The sequence below is a fragment of the Musca domestica genome, unplaced genomic scaffold (assembly GCF_030504385.1).
Source record: "Musca domestica strain aabys unplaced genomic scaffold, Musca_domestica.polishedcontigs.V.1.1 9, whole genome shotgun sequence".
NCBI lineage: Eukaryota > Metazoa > Arthropoda > Insecta > Diptera > Muscidae > Musca > Musca domestica.
The window spans coordinates 14,341,442-14,362,583 of record NW_026712435.1 but is presented as its reverse complement, the minus strand read 5'-3'; positions in this window follow the sequence as shown (position 1 = coordinate 14,362,583).

Here is a 21,142-nt window from a genome sequence, read left to right as displayed (position 1 = left end):
TTTGCTGAAATTCCAGATATTCAGCATTTTGATTTGCGTCACACTCTTCACCGGAATTGTTTTAAATTTCATACTGCGAGTTCGTAATGGTTACTACAGCCTGAGACAGGCCCCAATATAACGGAAAAATACTAAACAAAGAATTTTTATTTTGAACATTTTGAAACTACTTCCAAATGTTGGAGGTTATTCAAAGTTCTGCCTGGTCGAACTTATTACTAGTTCAATTAACGATGTCCGCCTGTCTGTCTGTTGAAATCAGTATACAGTCCTCATTATTTGACGTATGACATTAACATTTGGCACAATAGTTTGTATTTTGGCTAGGATGATTGGAAATTAAAATGAGATACCACCATTCTATGGAGGGTTTATTAGCTTTCTAATCACGCTATCTTTGGAATGAATTGCATACATTCATAGTTTACCAGTAGGCAGGTTAAGTTCGTTTTCGTATAGCCCCCATATGACGCTACCTCCCGATAGTCGGGATTTTTATGATTTTAGCTACATTATTTACCGGAATTATTTCAAATTTCGTATTTGAAATTCGTAATATGTACTACAGCCTATGCAGGTCCACGTCCACGTTTTGTATACAGGTAAAAGTTCGGGCCGGCCGAACTTGGCTGCTTTATTACTTGTTTTGTGAACAAAATGCAGGTCGGATTTATTATCCGATTGAGATGACATTTTCCAAACAATATTTGTTTGGCCCAAGGACGAACCCTATTGAAATTGGTGAGCATTGGCTCAAATTTAGATATAGCTCCCATATATATCTTCAATATATATATCCTACCGAATTCATTCAAGTACATCAAATTTGGAGAAATCGGTTCAGATATAGCTGTAGCTACCATATATATGTTTCATCCGTAATATGCACTCCACAACAATAATCTTTGGTAGCAGATTTCAGATAAGTGTTTAAAATTTTGTCAAGATCGGTTCCGATTAGGATATAGCTCCCATATAACTTTTTATCCGATATCAGGTTTTGACACTTGCAACGGTATTGAGCCTAAAAGCAAGTGCTTCAAATTTTGATGAAAATCGTTCAAATATAGCTATAGCTCACATACATATGTTCCATCCGATTTGGTGTTAAAGTCCTTCACATGAGTAATATGCACTCCACAAAAATAATATCAGATACGGCATCAGATACGAAAATTCCTCTGCCAAATTTTATCGAAATCGGTTCAGATTTTTATATAGCTTCGATCTACATCTTCATCCAATTTTATGGCTATTGCTCACCACATAATTAATATCAGCCCAAAGTGGTGTAGGGTATCATATAGTCGGCCCCGACAGACTTTTGAACTTTCCTTCAAAGTTCGACCCGACCGAACTTACCGCGTTTTACTCGTTACATACTAATTATATATATTTATTTTATAGCGCCTCATGGATACAACGGTTTTAGACCCTAGGTCTAGGACCAAATCTATTTCGGGAAATTTGGAGTCGATCTAAGGGTGCCCGGCCGTCTGTCTGATTGGTGCGGACGATAACTCTCGAGGGAAATATCTGATTTGATCCAAACTTGGTATATCGTAATATTACAATGTGAGATGAAAAAAAACTGCAACCCACTTCAGACTGCTGTCATTTCTAAGCCACTCGTCCGACAGCTGTTAAAATTATTCCAGTGATAGCTCATTATATTGCTTACAAGCGCAGAAAAGCATTTTGGTGAGAATTTTCCAGAAAATAAGTTATTCGTGATAGCTTTCAAGCGGGATAGTGTGATTTCTTTAGATTTGGCTGGAAAACCGCAAGTGGCTATCATTAAAGCACACAAGCATTTAAATATGAAGAAATCTTTTGTGTCTCGTACCATCGCTCGTTACCGTGGTGCTGGTAGCGTAGCCCGAGGTCAAGGAAGTGAACAGAAGAAAATAGCAAAATCGGCAGAAAGAAGCGACTTGATCGAAACCCGCGTTGCAGTGGCCGAAAAATGGCTCGTGAGCTGAACATATCGGAATATTCCATTCGGCAAATATTGAAAAATGAGTTCGGAGTAAAGCCATTGAAATTCCAAAAAGTGCGAGAACTAACACCGCAACAGAAAGACAATATACTCAAAAGAGCTAACGAGTTGCTTCGCTTGGCCGAAAGTGGTGAACTGCCGAATTTGGTTTTCTCCGATGAGAAAACATTCGTTGTCCAGCAGTTTGTAAACAAACAAAATTATCGTGTTTACTTGCCAATGAGGTCAGCTGAAAATCTGCACCTTCGGTTGACCACCAGAATTTTAGCACCGGCCATGGTGATGGTGTGAGCCGCCATAACAGCCGATGGTCGCTCTCCACACGTATTAATCGACCGTGGCAACATAATAAATGCCGAATATTATGGCGAAAATATTCTGGAGGATGTATTAAAGCCTTGGGCACGCAAATTTTTTCGCCGCAGACCTTGGACATTTCAACAGGACTTAGCACCATCGCACTCAGCACGCGCCAACTCAAGAATGGTACATTCTCATTTTCAGTGCACAATGGCCACCAAAATCTCCGGATACCAATCCGTTGGACTGTCTGGAGTATTTTGGAAAGCCAGGTTAGCACTAAAAATACCAAAGTATCGATCACCTCAAGCAAGCGCTTCGTCCACCGCGAATAGACCAAAATACCGCAGAGCAACATTCGCGCAGCGTGTGACGGTTTCATTGGCCGTTTGAAGGGAATAATTCATGCCAAACGTGACCAATTCGAACAAATCTAAACTTATTCTAAAATTTGATGCTATTTCCGATATATTTTGATTTCATTCAATAAAATGGAAAAAATGAAAAATCATTGCCTTTGTCTTTGTTGCAGTTTTATATCTCACCCTGAACTATCAAACTTATATCGAGTTCGGGGATGGGCAATATCGGCCCACTCCTTTTGGAGCAACAGAAAATCTTGCATGAAAATAGAATATATCGCGCCACTCCTTCTGATATCTCCTCACACAAATTATTTAAAACATTTTGAATAAAACGCGAAATGAATATCTGATTACCTTCAAACTCGGAACATCGTAATATTTTTACTAACACTAGATCTGGTGGGAAGTTGGGATATATCGGTCCGCCACTTGTGGTACCTTCCCCCAAAATTTTGAATAACAAAATGCTAGTAAGATGCAAACAGTCAAATTTCACAGATCAAATGTGGAGGTTGGTAGATATCGGCCCAATCCTTCTGATACCTTCCCAACAACAGATTTAAATTATTCGATTTTCTTTAAACATCGGGCATACCAATATTTGAATTTATGTTGGGGGTATAATAAGTTTGATTGAGCCAAAAATTATGTAACACCTCGAAATATTGGTGTCCCACATAGGAAAGTATATATGGATCTTCCTATCTCGCCGAGCTAATTCGATCTAGCTATGTATGTCCGTCCGTTCATCTGTCCGTCTGTCCATGTTAATTTTTAGTCACTCTACAGGTCGCAGTTAAGGTCCTATCTTCACGAAATTTAGAATGGAGATGGGGCTAAGTCCAGAATAGAAGCCTATTGCTTTTGGAGATGATCGCATAATATTTAGGGGTTGAAATGGACCAAAAATTTCCTGATTTTGCAGTTGCTCTACAGGTCGCAATTATAGACCAATAGACGCGGAAGTTGGCATATGTGGATAGAGCTTAGGGCTGGGCTTTTTGCTCTTTTCATTTTTATGATTTACCATAACATTTGTGTTAAATAAAAGTCAAGTTTTGCAAATATTTGTAATTTCGGCGAAATCACAAATAGACGAACAGGTCAATTCTGACCGTTATGTAGATGCCGATAGTAAATATATCGGTAGTACCAAAAACTAAAAATGTTCCTGATTTTGCAGCCGTTATAAAGGTCACAAATAGAAACCAAAAGACACGAAATCTCGCATGAAGTTAGAGTTTAGACCTGAGGACCTGATCCCACACTTGAAACCAATCGACACGCCTGAGAAGAGAGTTAAGGACAGGGAAGAATTCTAGCATTTTTGATGACCATTGGATTATATTTAACTGTAAAATGGACCACAACAACTAACAGCACGACGGAGGGCGTAAATATTGGGCAAATGTCCCTGGTCAAAATGCTAAGGGTAATATCTGAGAGTAATATCTGACGCTTCGTGATATAATTTCAAAAGCGAAATCTTCCAAAATGGATTTGGACATAAGGGGGCTTCTAACATATTGTAGTGTTGTAGGCTATCACATGGTCGGCCCCGCGAGACCATAGCCGTTGCTTACTTGTTGTATCTGTATTTGATGAAATGGAATACTTCTATCCACAACATCTGCTGCCGCATGTCTATTTCAACATTTTCCAAAAATTATCACATATATCATATAATGTGAAGGAAGTAGTGGATATAGTTCAAATCTGGCATGTTGTAAAATTATTTTATATCAGATCAATTTAAATCAGATTCGAAAAAAGGCTACTCTTTGGTATCCAATTTTTAAACTTTTGAGAAAGGCAAATTTTTCCTTTAAAATAAAAAATAACATTAAGTTTACCACATTGCAATTGGCACTGATTTTCTTTGTAGTACAAAAAGATGCGAATGCGTCCCCCATCTTCATCCTTTGAAACCCTAGTGGCAACAAATAGCAGCCGATGATAGTTTACCTTTGTTTTGGTCGCGAGTTTTATTGGAATTTGTGGTATTTTCGTTGCAAAATGTTGCTTTATTGCGGATTTCTTCTTTTCATATTCGACATTCAAGAAAAATACCCAGAAGTCTCAGGACAAAGAAATGATGACAACAACAAAAAACGAACCATTAAAATGGAAGCCTGCGAAGATCATTTTTTTGTTTGAATGTAAAACAATTTTTGAAATATTTCATCAAGTAACCTCTAACAACAACAAAAAAAGTATTCACAAAACGAAGAAAAAAACAATTTTGGTGGCACCACAGTTCAGAGAGCTGGCTGCGATACATTTGCCCTAAATATGTCCGCTACAGATTCTCTGACAGACGAATGAAGTGCGTTTGGCTGCACGAAGTTATTTTCGTCCTCGAAATTCTAATAATTCCTCAAGAAGTTGTTTTCATTTTATTTCATTTAATTTGTGGCTAAATTAGATTTTTCAAATAAATGAGGTCGACAGTGGAGAATTTCAGGAGGTTTGGAGTAACTGTTTCAAGGAATAAAATGCGTAGAAGAAAATTAATTTACAATTAAAGCAATCGGGAAAGGTAGAAATTGGATGGTCATACTAAAACCTTAATGAATGTAGCAGAGGTGATACCGTAACAAGTGAATTATTTCATTTTCATTTGAATTCATGCAAATATGACAGCCAATCAAGGGAAATGTCTTGTTGCACCTAAAGTGTAAAATTCGATGAAAATATATGGACTTTACACCCTGGGGTAGAGTATGGAGATAGAGTAGAGTAAATATAAAGTGGGATGAAATATATTTTTTTTTATTTACCAACCATGTATGACTTCGAATACATTGAATTCAATTTTGGTTGTGGGTGCTGGGGCATTCATATCCTCTTATGAGTTTATATAAACACAATAACAAGAAGTAAAGAAAAATAACAACTAAAAAGCTGTAAATTCGGCCATGAGGGACGAATCTGACAATTTTCAAAAAAATAAAATCTGGTAAAAATTCTGTTAAAAAAATACCGAATGTAGCCATTATATTAGGGTCTATACGACGACGTGGACCTGCATAGGCAATTTCTGTCATAAACCATTACAATATTCAAATGCGAAACTTGAACAAAATTGGCGAATAATCTAACTAAAATCATCGAAATACCGAATATTGGGAGGTACCGTTATATGGGGGCTATACAAAGACATGAACCTGCATAGACAATTTTCTGTCTTTGGCTGTAGTATACATTACGAACTTCAAATGCCAAATTTGAAACAATTCCGGGGAATAATGTCGCTAAAATCATCAAATTACCAAATATCGGGAGGTACCATTATATGGGGGCTTAACGAAGGCGTGGACCTGCACAGAAAATTTTCTGTTATAGTCTGTAGTATCCATTACGAACTTCAAATACCAACTTTGAAATATTTCTGGTGAATAATACCGCCTTGATCACCAAAATACCGAAAAAAGGTAGGTACCTTTATATGGGGGCTATACCAAAATATGGACCTACATGGCCCTATTTCAATACCAAAAGTCCTGCAGACATAATATACATTTAAGTAAAATTTTATCAACTTACTTACGATTTTAGACACTAGGTCCCGTTTCAGGACATTTGGAGTCGATGTCCATCCGTCCATCTGTCTTGTTGATGCGCATGGTAACTCTCGAAGGGAGTATCCGATTTGGTCCAAACATGGTACATCGTAATATTATTAACAAACTTAAATCGAGTTTGGAAATGGGCAATATCGGACTCCTCCTTCTGGTACCTCCAGAAAGAGAAAATGGACAGCATCGGTCCAATCCATCAAGTAACTCCCCCACAAAGGGTCAAAATTTTGAAAAATCATAACATTTCTAAGATGTGATGTAAGAGTTCGTTTACCTTCAAATTACACACATCAAATTATTATTATTAACCCAAGGTCTGTTGTGAAGATGGGATATATCGTTCCACTCCTTCTGGTAACTCCCCCACAAAGGGTCAAAATTTTGAAGGTCATAAAAAGCCAAATTAACATTCAATTCTATTTAGACTTTGTAAAACTCAATATTTCCATCAACACAAAATCTGTTATAAAGATGACACAGATCCGGCCATTTCTTCTGGTAGCTCCCCCACAAAGGTCAAAGTTTTGGAAAACTAAAACTGTTACTACCAACAATAGATCTGATGCGAATGTATCGGACCACTCCTTCTGGTACCTCCCCTACAAAGCGTCAACATTTTGAAGCTCATAAACCTCAATATTTCCATCAACACGAAATCTGTTATAAAGATGATAGAGATCAGATCATTTATTCTGGGAACTTCCACACAAAGGATTCAAGATTTTTAATAACAAAACGCTCAAGGAAGCTGAATAACCAAAAATCAGATATTAATATGGTATTTCGCATAAAATTGGATAAAAAGGTTGATTTTCTTGTAATTTTGCCTATACGAATATTTTAATCTGTATTAGATGAAGAATGAAAATGTCGACCAGATATCTCAGTCACATTTTCAAAATGTTCTTAATTTTCTAAAAATTATCATATCATATCTCATATAAATTCAAGGGAATAACGAATATAGTCCAAACCTGGCACGTCACAATATTTATATGACATTTATTTAGGTCCTATTCGAAATGGACAATTTTGGCCCATTCCTTCGAAACCTACTCCATTTTTAGATAATCGAACATTGGCTGAGGGTATACCTCTGTCGGCTAAATCTGCTGATACTTTTTACCTTATTTTAATGGAATATAAAACAAGTAAAAACCAGTAAAGAAAGTCCTAAAGTCGGGCAGGGCCGATTTTATGATACCCTACACCACTTTGTTAATTTAGTAGAGCTCCGCATAACAATTAAAAGTTTTTATCAGAGAATTCAATCATACACGCTATGATTATAATTATAATTTAAAATTCAAAGTACTAAATACATATGCCGAAGCATTTGTATCTATTAAATTCGGACTTGTATTGCCCATTTGGTACAAAATTAATTTGAAATCAGATAAAGATATATATGGGAGCTATATCCAAATCGGAACCGATCTCGATAAAATTTGGCAAAGATATTTCTGAGCTGTATTTGATATATTTCCCTGAATATCGTTGTTGCGAAGTGCATACTACGGCTGTGGGTAACAAATACAACAAATCGCATGAACAATATATATGGGAGCTATAGCTATATCTGAACCGATTTTCACCAAATTTGGCATAAAACCTTCTAGACTCAATTCGGTAGTATGTGCCAAATTCCATCCCAAAATATTAGACGTTTAGTGTACAATAAAAGGTAAATCAGACGAAGTTATATGTGGGAGCTATATCCAAATCTGAACCGATCTCGATAAAATTTGGCAAAGGTATTTCTGAGCTGCATTTGCATATTACGGCTGCGGAGGACAAAAATAACAAATCGGATGAACAATATATATGGAAGCTATAGCTATATCTGAACCGATTTCGATCAAATTTGGCATACTTATTTTCAGGTTGTGTGTGCAAAATTTTATACTATTCGGGCTGATATTAAACGTTTGGTGCACAATAAGTGGCAAATCGGACGAAGATATATATGGGAGCCATATCTGAATTCTTACCGATTATCTCCAATTTCAATAGGGTTCGTCCTTGGGCCAAACAAATGTTGTTTGCAAAATTTCATCTCAATCGAATAATAAATGCGACCTGCATTTTGTTCACAAGAATACAAACAAATACACAAAGACATAATACCCTTACCACTATGTGATGTACGGTATAAAAACATTAAGTTTGGCCGGGCCGAACTTTTAACACCCTCCACCTTAAGGTAAAAGAAACATTAGAACCCATTGTGAACCACAAATACCAATTTTTAGACATATTTGCGGGAAAATGTCGCAAAAATGATCAAAATATCGAATATCGGGAGGTACCGTTATATGGGAGCTATACCAAAACGTGGACCTATACATACAATGTTTCGCCACCGCAGCCAGAACCCATTATGACCAACAAATACGAATTTTTAGACAAATCTATGAAAAAATGTGACAAAAACCATCAAAATACCGAATATCGGGAGGTACCATTATATTGGGGCTATACCAAATCGTGGACATATACATGCAATGTTTTGCCACCGGAGCTACAACCCATTATGACCAACAAATACCAACTTTTAGACAAATCCGTGAAAAAATGTGGCAAAAATCATCAAAATACCGTTATATGGGGACTATACCAAAACATAGACGGATATATCTCATTTTCAATACCAATCATCCTAGACACAATACAAATTGTTCTGCCAAATTTTGACGCTCTACGTCAAATAATGTAGGCTGTATCGTGATTTCAACAGACGGACAGAGAGATGGACATCGTTAGATTGACTTAGAATTTTGTGCTGATTATGAATATTTATACTTTATGGGGTCTACGACGAACATTTATGGATGTTACAAACGGAATGACAAAAGATAATATACCCTCCGTTCCAAGGTGGAGGGTATAAAAATTGCAATAAAGCCAGATCTCATAAAACTGATTGACTTGGCACCACACAAATATGGTAACATATATTATATGTTTTTATGTAATCTATAGAACAAGACATAATTTTTTCCTACCAACGATATCATTCGAAATAATCATTTCTTTGGTCACAGTTATGCCGCAAATAGATATACGGCTTTCATAATTACATGCTTTTTAGTGGCACACATACATGCTGGCATATATGTACACACACAGACATTCATCATTTTCTAATTAGTGGTCATAAATTTTAACATACTCTCAAAGATTTCCAACCGCAACATATATGTGCCCCTAAACTGAGGCAATACAGCATAATCCGATATGTGGACCTCCAGTATCATATGTTGGACTTTGTTGTGGAGCACAAGTGTGAACTATTGCTTTTGCTTCGAATTGGGCAAAGGAAGAATGAGAACAAAATTCACAAACACAACAGATTTCCTTGATTCACAAACCCACAAAATTAAATTAAATTGTCCTTTTTTGAAGCAGCCTTTCTACTTTATGTTCATTTAAATGGCCATAAATTATTATTTGTGGGGGATTGGGGTTTTTTGTAGTTGTTGTTGTTAGACAAACAGTTGTTCAGCCATGCCATGCTATTGGGCAACTTGGGCATACTGCATATGGAAATACATGCTTACACACACGCTCATATGTCACAAGGAACATTTTGTATAGCCACCATTCCCATACAATTACAACAAAACCAACTCCAACATCCGTTTGCTGTCGCTCTCAGCGGCTAATAAAGCATTCTTCCTTGTGGTCGATTGTGTTAATGTTGTTACGGTCGATTTGGCCAGAAAGAAGGATGCTAACGTATTTCTGGTGGACAAATTCGTTTTGTAATAACTTAAGCAAATATTAATTAAGGACATTATTGTTGCATGATATATGTGTACATATGTATGTATGTGTGTCTGTGGGGGTGATGAAACGAAGTGAGGATATTTGAATGTGGATTTAGTTGAATGTGAGAGGTTTACAAAAGTGATTCAGGGGGATTATTTTGAATGAAAAATCAATATTGCTAACACATTCCCAAAGGAAATTTGAATTGTATAACATTGAAGAAAAGGACAGGAGATGAACAAAACCAAAAGGGTAAATATGATATATAGAATTTTCAAATATGCATCAAAAACGAGTAATTGAGTTTCATGCATGTCATTGGCATTATTACAATAATAACGCTTAATATACTCAAAAGAAAACGCATTTGATTGTCTCAATGCAAAAGTGACATCTAAAATATATCGGATTTTTGAAAGTTCATATCGCAAATTAACATAAATAGCGGGGGTAGCGGATTGTCATCATTCTAGAACGATTTTTGCAGAAACTTACATAAAATACAGCTTTCCTGACTTTTAGGTAAGAGTGAGACACTTGTCGTTTTCTAGAACCTGTAGTATAATTTTGTAACAACTTTTATACCCTCCACCATATCCTCCGTATGGAGGGTATACTAAGTTCGTCATTCCGTTTGTAACTCATCGAAATAACCATTTTAGACCCAACAAAGTATATATATTCTTGATCAGCGTAATATGTCTGTTGCCTGTTGTAATCACGCTGCAGGCAAAACAAATTAAGATAGAAAGCTAAAATTTTACCAGACCTCTTCTTGCCTGCAGGCAGGTCAAATTCGAAGAGGGCTATATCGGTCCACGATATCGCATAGCCCCCATATAACGGTACCCCCCGATATTTAGTATTTTGATGATTTTAGCCACATTTTTCAATGGAATTGTATGAAAATCCACACAAGCAGTTCTCTAAGAGCACCTTATCTCTTGGCAGAGAATTATCTATATAGGTCCATATAACGGTACCCTCCGATATTCGATATTTTGATGATTTCAGTCACATTTTCTAATGGAATTGTATAAAATCCACACGAGGAGTTCTTTGTGGGCACTTTACCCCTGAAAGAGAATTGTCTATATAGGTCCACGATATGGTATATCCCCCATATAACGGTACCCCCGATATTCGGTATTTCGATGATTTTAGCCGCAGTTTTCGAAGGAATTGTCTAAAATTCTACACAAGGGGTTACTTGTGAGCACTTTTTACCGCCTGAAAGGGAATTGTCTATATAGGTCCGAAATATCGTATAAGCCCCCATATAACGGTATCCCCCGATATTTGCGATTTTGATGATTTTAGCCACATTTTCCAATGGAATGGTCTGAAAATCCGCACAACAGGTTCCTTGTGAGTACTTTACTCATTGAAAGAGAATTATCTATATAGGTCCACGATATCATATAGTCCACATATAACAATACCCCTGATATTCGGTATTTTGATTTTAGCCAAATTTTTCAACGGAATTGTCTGAAATTCTACACAAGGGGTTCTTTGTGAACACTACTCCCTGACAGGGAGTTCTCTTTGTAGGTCCATGATATCGTATATCCCCCATATAACGGTACCCCCCGATATTCGGTATTTTGATGATTTTGGCCACATTTTTAAACGGAATTGTCTTAAATTCTTTACAAGGAGTTACTTGTGAGTACTTTATCCCTAAACATAGATTTGTCTATATAGGTCCACAATACCATGGCACCTTCCGAGATTTTAACAGAATTTTTAATGGATTTTATTTTTATTTTTTGAAATGTCCTAATTCGTTCCAAATGGTGGAGGGTATTCAAAGTTCGGCCCGGACGAACTTACTTTAAAGTTCGGCTTTTTTACTTGTTAAAAGTTCACATCGCCAAACAACATAAATAGCAGGGGCAAGCTCCCCCCTTCCACACTTTTGAAAATTTTCATTCTAAAATGACTTTTGCAGAAACTTACATAAAATACAGCTTTCCTGACTTTTAGGTAAGAGTTAGACACTTGACGTGTTCAAGAACCTATAGTAGAATTTTGTGACAATTTTTTAGAATATTTTGTAGAATAGTTGGGCTTACTACTCCCCGTTGAAAGGGCGCTTTTAAGCACATTATATAAAGGAACCCAAAAGACCCCTTTATGGACTCGCTTGAGAGTTTACATTTTCGACAAAACTGTTCTACCTATTTTTATCAGCAATATTGCCGATGACACTGTATACCCAAAATGAATTTGACGCAAAAGTATAGAGTTGCGGTGGACAGAAGGCAAAGAGCCGCACGGATCAATATTTCGTGGCGTTACAAACATTTTGGTGTTTTATTGTATAATAACAAATTACGCATAAACAATTAGTTATCAATAATATTTAAGGAAGTGGGAAGAACTCCGAAGGAACAAAATTGTCAGCCAAATCGATTGAAAAATAAGCTCAAGACCACACTATGGCTATCTTAAAATAAGGGTTGTTCCAAATTGTGAAACCATATTAATAATTTTTGCTTGTCGCTTTTTAAGCAAATGACAAAATATGACTAAAACGTACAAAAGTTAAATCGGTGTTTTACCCTTTATATAGCGATTATAACCAAAAGTAAACCGACATGATCCATTTTTACACCAATGATTCTTGAAGTAAATCAAAACTCCCTATAGATTTTTTTTTTTTTTTTTGTTGTTGCAAAATCGTCAGGCAAAATCCCATTATTGTTGTTTTTTATAAAAACAACGTTTGTTTATGAGTGGAGAACGATGGTAATGTTTACCAGGGGGTAAGGCAGGGAATACCTAGGTTTCGGAAAGAGCCACCAATCCTCATCAGTTCCCTTGTTTCTTGTCTGGGATATTCTCCCCAGAAGTTATTTTAAAAATAACTTCTATGACAAAAAACATTTTTTACCCAAGTGACGAGATCGTAAGCTCAATAGAAATGTTTATAAGTGCGGTTGTAAGATTTAGAAGATTTTCCAAAAGAATTTTAGTTTTATGTAATTCTTTTGTTCCTCTTCTATTGAGCTTACGATCTCGTCACTTGGGTAAAAAAAATGTTTTTTGTCATAGAAGTTATTTTTAAAATAACTTCTGGGGGGAATATCCCAGACAAGAAACAAGGGAACTGATGAGGATTGGTGGCTCTTTCCGAAACCTAGGTATTCCCTGCCTTACCCCCTGGTAAACATTACCATCGTTCTCCACTCATAAACAAACGATGTTTTTATAAAAACAACAATAATGGGATTTTGCCTGACGATTTTGCAACAACAAAATACTATGGTATCCCAAACAAGCAAGCCAAACACTGTTCTATTAATAGACACAGGCACGGTCGACGAAGGGGTTTTTGTTGTAACAGACAAAACAAACTTACATGGTTATGTTACTTCGTTCAGGTTAAACGAAAGTATAACAAAGTGGAGAAAGATGTAAATGTTTATAAGTGCGGTTGTAAGATTTAGAAGATTTTCCAAAAGAATTTTAGTTTTATGTAATTCTTTTGTTCCTCTTCTATTGAGCTTACGATCTCGTCACTTGGGTAAAAAATGTTTTTTGTCATAGAAGTTATTTTTAAAAAAACTTCTGGGGAGAATATCCCAGACAAGAAACAAGGGAACTGATGAGGATTGGTGGCTCTTTCCGAAACCTAGGTATTCCCTGCCTTACCCCCTGGTAAACATTACCATCGTTCTCCACTCATAAACAAACGTTGTTTTTATAAAAACAACAATAATGGGATTTTGCCTGACGATTTTGCAACAACAAAATACTATGGTATCCCAAACAAGCAAGCCAAACACTCCCTATAGATTTTCAAAGCTCTATACAAAATGGTGGGAAATATATCTCAAAGTATTGGGGTCCCTTGTATATATTTATAGCTATATAAAAGCCTTAACAAAGTTTGGCCTATGAGTCCCAAACACTTTCGGAGGTTGTTCTAAAAACCGAGTAATATAAAGTCCACTTGAAATTTTTCACAAACCAGACAGGCTATTTGACAGTGAAATTATAAGCAAAATTGCTGCGAAATCAGGAAAAGTGATGAATTTATAGAAATTAACAACAAAAAGAAAAAAATAATAATTATAATGAAATTTGATCTGCAAAATATCATCCTTTGCCACTTTTTCCCAAAATGAAGTATTAAGGGAGATTTTGACTTAGAATAAATAAGCAGAAAACAAGTAAAAAAGTAGATAAGTTTATTATAATCCACAATTTGGAAGGAACTTGCCAAATGTAAAAAAACATTACGTTGAAAAATGTTCCTTCCTACGGTTATATGGGGTACACGAAAACGTGGGCCTTTACCGCCAGTTATCTAGCAGAGAAGGACGGGCCCATACCGATCTCCAAATACCAAATTTAAAAATTGTCCAAATTCTGAATATAAGTACGAAAAAGGTGTGCTACTGTATGGGAAGTAGTACCCATTACGAACACCATACAGGGTAACATGAAAAAACTGCAACCAATTTTAGACTGCAGTCATTTCTAAGCCACTCGTCCGACAGCTGTTAAAATTATTCAAGTGACAGCTCATTATATTGTTTACAAGCGTACAAAAGCATTTTGGTGAGAATTTTCCAGAAAAAAAGTTATTTATGATGGAATCCAAGCGTGATAGTGTGATTTCTTTATATTTGGCTGGAAAACCACAAGTGGCTATCGTTAGAGCACTCCAGCATTTAAATGTGCATAAATCTTTGGTGTCTCGTACCCTCGCTCGTTACCATTATACTGGTAGCGTAGCCCGACGTCAAGGAAGTGGACGGAATTTCTTCCGTTTTTCTTCCACAGCAACATCAGCAGAAATGGTTCGAAAAGTAAAGAAGCGACTTGATAGAAACTCGCGTCGCAGTGGCCGAAAAATGGCTCGTGAGCTGAACATATCGCAATATTCCATTCGGCAAATATTAAAAAATGAGCTCGGGGTAAAACCATTAAAATTCCAAAAAGTGCAAGAACTTACACCGCAACAGAAAGAAAATAGACTCAAAAGAGCTAAAGAGTTGCTACGCTTGACTGAACTGCCGAACCTGTTTTTTTCCAATGAGAAAATATTCGTTGTCCAGCAGTTTGTGAACAAACAAAATGGTCGTGCTTACTTGCCATGTCCATACCAAATACTGGTGGTATCCATATAGCGGTATCCACCGGTATTCGGTATTTTGATAGTCACAGTCTTTACCGCATTCTACAACCGATCTTACAGGTATTCATAGTTGAAAGTGGAATACGTCTGAATGCAGATTCTTTTATATAAAAATTTTGTTATTTTGCTAATGGTGGAGGGTTTTTTAAGTTATAAAAAATCTTAATTCGATTCTTCACATTTTGTGCGATAATCCCTTATTAAAAGTTGTAAATTAAGATTTTCAGGACACTTTACTGATTTAATATAAACACTTTAATAAAAACTAACAGGGGTTGAGATAGAGTAGGACGTGATGTTTTGTAAATCAACAAGATTTTTGCCATGTCTTGAACTTTTGTCAAATTATCACGAAAGAATGATTTATATGACAACATCAACGATCTTGTTTTGTTTAAAAATGCTTATGAATGCTACCCGTTACAATAGTTTTTTTTTTTCTGTAAAGAAAACGAAATTGCCTATTTTTTGCCGACTACACGGTGGTGTAAAAATTCATCACTTTTTTTCAAGTGAGGGTAACTCCATTCAATTTTGGCTGCCAAATGTATTCCCCTATTCCGTGATATTTTCAACACTGAAGTATGTGAGTCTAACAAAAATTTGACTGATTGTGTGTTCTTCTGTTCGATTGTTGTCAGTTTCCCTCATTGTTGAAGTTCATCAGTGTTGATTTGTATTGATTTCCTTCCGGTTCGTCTGTAATTATTCAATGCTCTTGTCCACAGCAGTTTCAGGTTTATTTTGCTTAAGTGTGTGTTTGTGTGTTGCCTGGTGTTGATTTAACCCTCGGGGCTCATGTGTCTGGCCATCAGCCCAGTAGTGACCAAATGTAAATAGAACTAAATTAAATATTGCCTAGCCACGAATAAACAATCAACGTCCTGCTTACCGACCTTTGTAAACATTTCCACTTGTCGGCCTGCTACGAGCAATACTCGGACAAGTTCGAAATGTGAAAATGTTTTATTCATTAGTCTAATCAGAGATGGTCCTGCTTAGGCATTCATTTAAAGAGTCGATGATTTGGAGCAATAAAAAGCGTACTTTTGCCAATAAGATAGAGATTCTTCTTTAGATATTTGAAGTTCCGCCAAAGAAACAATTGACATATTTCCCTATGAAGTTTTAAAGAAACATAGCGTATAATCCCTTCGGTTCTCTTATATTAAAAGGGTATCCAAAGGAAGTTTTAATATACCCTAAAACACTATGTATGTGTTGGGGGTATTATAAGTTTAATTGGGTCAAAAATTATGTAACACCTTGAAATATTGTTCCGGAACATAAGAATGTATGTATATATGGATTTTCCTATCTCGCCAAGCTGTGTCGACCTAGCTATGTATATCCGTCCGTCTGTCACAATCAATCAGGTCAAAATTATGGGCCGATCCTGAAGAAATTTAAAATGAAGTGGAGTTAGGGTCAGAATAGGGGACCAACATTTTTTTTCCTGATTTTGCAGTTGCTTTATAGGCCGACGAAATTTAGCATGTAATTAGAAGTTAGGGCTTGGCAGAAGCCTACCATTTTGGATGGTCATCGAATAATATTTACCGGTCGCAGCCGCTCTATGGTCACAAGTATAAACAAATTGACGCTGAATTTTGGATGAGGAGAGCATTAAGGGCAGGGCAGAAGTCTAACATTTTTGGATGACCAGAAGGCTAACATTTTGACTTTCATATGAAATTGTTTTGAATACCAGCACGACACAGAGCGTAGATTTAGGGCACGTTCCCCCGGTCAAAAAAAAGTAACATTTGCCCAGGGCTGAATTTAATTATTTCAAAATCGAAATCTGACAATATGGATTTGGACCTAAGAAGGCTTCCAACATATTATAGTGTTGTTGGGTATCACATGGTCGGCCCACATGGCTATAGCCGTTGCTAGTTTGTTTTGGTCAGCCTTTAAAGGAATTTCCTCCTAAGAGACCTAGGATCTGCCAGTTCGTAATATTTAGATGAAACTTTGGTAAGATGCAAAATGGACAATATGATCCATCCTTCTAATACCTCCATTCAAAAAGTAAACTTATTTCGTATGACATACCCATGTAAAAATAATATGTTAATAGGTTTATTTGAAAGTATTCCGTATTTTGATGATTTAGGTCACATTTTCTAACGGATCTATTCCAAATTCGGTACTTAGAGTTTGTAACGAGTTGTACCTTCTCAATTCCGATTATTTTATTATATACTATGCCATATGGCATTTGATACGGCCAAAACGTGTATCATCAAAATAACTGTTTTAGACCATAGGTCTCTTTTGGACCAAATCCGTTTCAGGACATTTGGCGTCGATCTAGGGCTGTCAGTCCATGTGTCTGTCTGGCTGGATGGTACGCCCGATATCTCTCGAAGGGTGTATCCGCTTAGGATACAGAGATGAGCAACATCGGTCCATCCCTTCTTGTATCTCCCCCACAAAAAGGTCAACATTTTCAAAGAAAATAATTTACCTCATAAAAAAGAAAGGCTCAACCGATTTTGATCAAACTTGGAAAATACCAATATTTTGGCAGATCTATGTCAGGTTGACAATATTGGCTCACTCCATCAATGTACCACCCCCACAAGAGGTCAACATTTGGAGTAATTATAACTCTTATAAAATGTGAAATAAGATTCCGATTGTCAAATCTCACATATCCCAATATTTATATTAACACAAGATCTGGTGTGAAGATGGGACAAATCAGTCTTCCGGATACCTCTCCCACGACGGGCCAGAATTTGGAATAGCTATGAAGCTCGTAAAAATCGAAATTACAGTCCGTTACCTTTCAAACTCGGCACATCTGAATATTACTATCAAGACAAGAATTGGTGTAATATATTGGTCAACTCCTTCTGGTAAACACCTTCCCCTTAATCTATATCTATAAAAGAGGAAAATGTTTGTATGTTTGTTTGTTTGTTTGTTTGTTTGTTTGTTTGTAATTTATGGACTCGAAAACCGCTGAATAGATTTTCCTGAAAATTTCCATGTATACTGCAACATCGCCTGAAAGTAACATAGGCTATATAAATTTTTTAAATTCCACTTGGAAGTGGAGATATAGCATCAGAATCGGAGGTACCTCCCAAAAATTTAGATTTTATATGCACATATCTATTGATTGGTTGAAGATACAGTCTCCAAATTTGGAATACGTAACGGAATTTGGAACAAAAATAAGTTTGCCAAATTATATTGTAATCGGTTCAGATTTGGATATAGCTCCCATATATATTTTCGACCGATTTTGTTCATTTGATGCCTCAAACACAATATGAATGTTCGATTCCAATGAAATTTGGAATGTGTGACGGGATTAAATCAGAAAATAAATTTGTCAAATTATATTGAAATCGGGTCAGATTTGGATATAGCTCCCATATATATTTTCGGCCGATTTCAAGCATTTGATGCACCAAACACGCTATGTATCCCCAATTTCAATGAAATTTGAAACGTGTGATAGATTTTATCTAAAAAATTGATTTCCCAAATTATATTGAAATCGGTTCAGATTTGGATATAGCTCCCATATACATTTTCGGCCGATTTCATATAATTGGTGGACCAAACACGATATGTATTTCCAATTGTAATGAAATTTAAAATAAGTAACGGAATTGGGAGCCAAAATGAATTTGTCAAATTAAATTGAAATCGGTTCAGATTTGGATATAGCTCCCATATATAATTTCGACCGATTTCATGTATTTGATGCACCAAACACGCTATGTATCTCTAATTTCAATGAAATTTGGAATGTGTAGCGGAAATTAAAACAAATATACATTTGTCAAATTATATTAAAATCCGTTCAGATTTGGATATAGCTCTCATATATATTTTCGACCGATTTCATGTATTTTATGCACCATACATAATATGTATGTTCGATTCCAAAGAAATTTGGAATATGTAACGGGATTTTGATTAGAAAATAAATTAGTCAAATTATATTAAAATCGGTTCAGATTTGCATATAGCTCCCATATATATTTTCCGCCGATTTCACATATTTGATGCACAAAACACGATACGTATTTCCGATTCCAACGAAATTCGGCATGAGTGGCTAAATTTGGTACAAAAATAAATTTGACAAATTATATTCAAATACGCTCAGATGTGATTATAGCTCCCATATATATACTCAGCCGATTTCACATATTTGATGCACCCAAAGCGAGAGAGAGACAAAATCTGGCACCAGCAAAAATTGCCAAATTATATTGAAATCAGTTGAGGTTTGGATACAGCTAACATATATATTTCGGCCGATTTCATACATATTATGCACCAAACACGATATATATGACCGATTCCAATGAAATTCAGAATGTGTGGCGGAATGTGGTTATAATAATAAATGTGATAAATTAATTGGAAATTAGTTAAGATTTGGATATAGCTCCCATATAGCACCAACTTCAATTAAATATGAATGGTGTGGCGGAGTTTGGTGTAAAAGTAATTTTTTTTAAAATTATATTTAAATCGGATCAGATTGGGATATGATTTTAATAAGAACCATTGACCCACAATGCCTTAGGCTAACGCTAAAAAACAACACAACAATTTATTTGAAATACGCTTACTACGGCGAAGTATGTTGCTTTCTCGAATTCACTAATTGCAATAGAAATGCCACTCTACTTAAAAAAATTGCAGTTTCCTGCACGCTTGGTATTTGCTATGAAATAAATAAATCCAAAGGACAAACCCTTCGTGTATGCATGTCATGTTACTGCTTTTGTAATGATTTTGTTTATTAACGCATTAAATTAGTGCAATATATTTTTTTTTTAATTTTTAAATTTGTTTTTCTTTATCCAACATATATTCGTAAATAAAATTTTGAATGCATATAAAATCAAAAGGGGTAGCGAAGCGCACCGGGTTCAGCTAGTGTCTTATAAAATGCGAAATAAACATCCGATTTTCATCAAATTTCATGAATCTCAATATTTTATTAACACAAGATGTTATTTGAAGATGGGATATATCGTTCCACTCCTTCAAATTATTAACATTTTGAATAACCGATGCGCTCATAAAATGTGAAATAAGGATCCCAACATTCTAGACGCTCATAAATGCGAAGTAAGCATCCGATTCCCTTCAAAATTTACATATCCTTTACATTACATATCTATATTAAGATCTGGTGTGATTTTTCGGCTCACTCCTTCTGGTACCTCTCCCACAAAGGGTTTAAATTTTGATTAACAATTATTCCCATAAACTTGGAAATAAGTGTTAGTTTTTCTTTAAATTTTGCTCAGCCTACGTTTTTTGTATTAAATACTTCGGCCCACTTCGGCGGAATACTTCGGCCCACTATATTTGGTACTTCAGCACATTTACACATTTTCAAAAAATATTACATAGCTCATGTAAAGGTGAATAAAGTACCCGATATTGTCCACATTTTGCATATTTATATCAGACTTAGGTCAGATACGAAATGGACAACATTGGCGCCTTTATTCTGAATCTCCCCTATTAAAGGACAAAAATTTAAAAATTATAACTTAAAATACATTTAAATAAAAGAACACTTGCTGATGGTATACATCTTTCGGCAAAACTTTTTAAAAATTTGCCTATTTTTTCCAAATGGTGGATGGTATTCAAAGTTCGGTCAGGTCGAACTTACCGCTTTCTAACTTGTTAATAGTTTCTTTTCTTGAATCGACCCCAAAGGTCAATGGTATTACGAGGAAATTAACATGACAATAAGGTATTAGCATTGAACTGATTGTCGCGGTATCCACACTTACAATCATGTTCATACGTTGAAAATCCATCAAAAAAAGTCAAAAGTCACCAGCCTACAGATTGTTTAGACATCTTATAATACTCGCCATTCTACCCCCAAAATTACGAACTTATTTCATTTAATTATTATTTCAACAGAAAATTAACACTAAAAATATTAACAATGTCATAAAATGGAACTTGC